Source organism: Penaeus chinensis, chromosome 22 (assembly GCF_019202785.1).
Source record: "Penaeus chinensis breed Huanghai No. 1 chromosome 22, ASM1920278v2, whole genome shotgun sequence".
Taxonomy (NCBI): domain Eukaryota; kingdom Metazoa; phylum Arthropoda; class Malacostraca; order Decapoda; family Penaeidae; genus Penaeus; species Penaeus chinensis.
In genome coordinates, this window is record NC_061840.1 from 27,726,166 (window position 1) to 27,729,795 (window position 3,630).

Genomic DNA, 3,630 nt, shown 5'->3' on the forward strand with positions numbered 1-3,630 from the left:
AATAAAAGGAAAAAAAGTAGCGTTTGGCGGAAAGGATTAGAAGGAATGCGAAGAAAAGAGGAGAGAGGAAAGTGAAGATGAGAACGAAGACAGGGGTTCGGACGCCGTGCCTCTCGGAAACGAACGCGAGGCGAGGGGAGTGTTTTCGAGGGACGTCGGGGTGGGGGGGGTAAGGTCGGGGGTACGAGGGAGACTGTCACGTGGTGGCGAGTGTTGGAGCGGTAACGGAAGTAACGGAAACGATGGTTTATAAATACCAACCTTCCTCCCTGTCCCTCCTCCTCCTCCTCCTCCTCCTCCTCCTCCTCCTCCTCCTCCTCCTCCTACTCCTACCTTCTTGCTGCCCCTCGTCTTCCTCCTTCTTTCCTTCCTCCTCCTTCCTTTCCCCTTCTCGCTGCCCCTCGTCTTCCTCCTTCTCCTCCAGCTTCTACCCCTCCTTCTTCTCCCCCTCTTTCTTTCCCTCCTCCTCTTCCTCCTCCCCCTTGTTTCCTCTGACGCTCCTCTCTCTTCCTCATCTCCCTTTCCCTTTTCCTTTTTCCTTTATCCCTGTTCATTTTCTCTCTACTGCTTGCTCCTGCTTTTCACGTTTCCCCTCTTTCTCTGGTTCTCCTTCTTGGTTTCTCCCATTTCCTTTCCCTCTCTCTCCTCTTCCCTCTTTCTCTTTTCTCCCGCCCCGTCTCTCTTTCTCCCTTCTCCGTCGATCACTCCCCCATCTCCTTTTCCGTCTCACATACCCCCCTTTTCTTCCAAACCCTCATCAACTTTCCCCTCTCCCTCTTTCCCTCTCTTTCGCTCTTATCTTCTCTTTCGCTCTTTTTCCCTCTCGTTTGCAGCAGCACCCCCCACCCCCCCCCGCCCGTGCCCGAGTGCTCGTGCCCGACGCCACACGTGCACCGCAAAGAGGGTGGGGGGGTGGGGGGTAAGGGGGACGCGTGGAGGAAATGCTTTAGGGGAGGAAAAAGGGGAGATGAGGGGAAGGGAGACGAATGGAGAAGGGAAGAAAGTAGAGATGGGACGTTGGAACACAGTGAAGATAAAGATAGATTTACAGCGTAGTGAAGGTAGATAATGAGGATTTACAACACAGTCGAGTTAGAAAATGGGTTTTACAACATAAGAAAGGTAGAAAAGGAAGATTTACTTGATAATGAAAGTAGGAAGAGGGAATTTGTAACGTAGAAAAAAAGTAGAAAAAGAGGGAGGAGGAATATAAAGAGGAGATAAGTGAGCAGAGAAGAGAGAGCAAACGGAAGAAGTAAACGCAATTTAAAAAAAAGACTAATAAGCAAGCTGGCGGATATTTCAGGGCGAGATTATAGTGCCTATGGCGATAAGGGGAGACGAGGGGAGAGGGGGAGGTCATAACAAGTGAAGAGATCTCGTGCGGGGTGTAGTGGTGTTGAAGGCTTGCTGACTGAATCGACTTAAAAACGAACCCACGCGAGAAGATTGGGAAGAAATTTTGGAATTGGGACATTAATGGGAAGGGGGGGGGGGGTATAGTGAAAAGAGGATAGATAAAAAGACTGATAGATATAGAAGAAAAGGGAGAAAAGGAAATGTAATGGTGTATTGGATACGGCTGGCCTCGCGGCTGCCCCTAAAATGCAGAAACTGACACAAGGTTGATAAAAGTTTGTGTGGCGTGGTTTATGCGGGTGACAGGCGGGAGGGAGAAGAGAGGGGGGGGGGTAGGATGCGGGGGAGGAGGGTGCAGTGCCAGAGGGAGGCAGCGCCGGCATGGGGAGGAGGGCAAGATGGCGGGGAGGCGCTCCGTTGTCTGCGAAGAGTGCTAGTGCCACGGGGCGAGATGGCAAAGGATTGACCTTCGCTGTGTTAGCCAGACAGATGGCGGCAGGTGGTGTCAGAGCGGCGATGATGCAGCCGGTGGACCGTGGGCGGCGGCGGGGAGGGCGATTTTGGGCGTGGGTAGAGTTTGAGGGCATGGCTTGGCTTGGGGAAGGAGGAGGCGTAGGGGGATGGGGGGGGGATCGGATGGCACTGTGGCTCAGGGTTCGGGAGTGCCGCGCAGGGCCGTCCTCTCTCTGACTCACATTGTGGTGGAGGGGAAGCCATCGCCGCGTCGAGTACCGAGAAATAGAGTGCATTGTCTCCTTTTCTTTTTATTTCTTTTCTTTCTTTTTTTTTGTGAGGGTGGAATGGCCGGTTGAAGAAAAGAGGGAAGTTTCTTGGTTTAAGAAAAGGATTGAGGAGTTACGTCGGTAGATGCATTTTGTTCAGCGGTTCGTTCGGGAGAGGGAGTCAGAGGGAGCGGAGAGAGAAGGGGGGGGGGGGTAGGAGGACGCACATACGCACACGCCAACCTACACACCCAATACACGTACGTGCTCGTAAACTTACATACATACAGGGACGCCCACACCCATACCCATACGCTCTCATAGGTACACTAATACGTACACTCACACATACACCCAAACATACACATACTTGTACATACATATATACTTGGACATATACGTACACACACGCTTACACGTACACAAATATACATACACATTCATGCTCTCGTGCACGAACAATAACACGTACTGTGCGTAAATATACAAATCCGTGAAGGTTGTTGCCCGCATTGCAAAGTTGCAGTGAAAGCGAATGTTCTCTTATTCTGCAGGCTGATATCACAGGGGATTTCAGCTCGATCTCATTTCCTTCTCGACCTTTGCGTTTGAACTTCACTCCCCCCACCCCCCTCCTCTTCCCCTCACTCTTATCCTCTGCCTCTCTCCCTCCCCCTTATCCTCTGCCTCTCTCCCTCCCTCTTATCCTCTGCCTCTCTCCCTCCCTCTTCTTCTCTGCCCCTCTCCCTTCCCCTTACCCTCTGCTGTTCGCTCTCCCTCTTCTCCTCTGCTCCTCTATCTCTCTCTTATGCTCTGCCTCTCTCCTTCCCTCTTTTTCTCTGCTCCTCTCTCTCTTATCCCCTTTCCCTTCCCTCTCCTCCTCGATTCTTCTCTTTCCCTCACTCTTCCTCACTTCCTTTCCCCTTCCCCTCCTTCCCCCTCCTCGACCCTTCTCTCCCCCTCCTCCTCTCCACCTTTCCATCTCTCCCCCTCCTCCTCTCCCCCTTCCCATCTATCCCCCTCCTCTCCCCCTTCCCCTTCCCATCTCTCCCTCTCCTGCCCTCCCCCTTCCCATCTCTCCCCCTCCTCCCCTTCCTATCTCTCCCCCTCCTCCCCTTCCCATCTCTCCCCCTCCTCCCCTTCCCATCTCTCCCCCTCCTGTCCTCCCCCTCCCCCTTCCCATCTCGCGCTGCTCATCATCCTTCGCTGAGTCATCGCCGTCCTTCGGTTCATCTGTTTGGTTTGCTTTTCTTTGCTTTTCTTATTATTGATGGCTTAACGTGTCTTAGTGAAGGGTCATGAATGGGAAGACGGATAGGCAGATAAGTTGGTAAGCAGGCAGGCAGGCAGGCAGGCAGGCAGGCAGGCAGGCAGGCAGGCAGGCAGGCAGGTAGGCAGGCAGGCAAGCAGGCAGGCAAGTAGATAGGTAGGCAGGCAGGCAGGCAGGCAGGCAGGCAGGCAGGCAGGCAGGCAGGCAGGCAGGCATATGCAGACATGAAAGTAGGCAGACTAACAGACAGCCAAGTAGACTGTCAGACTTACAGATCGA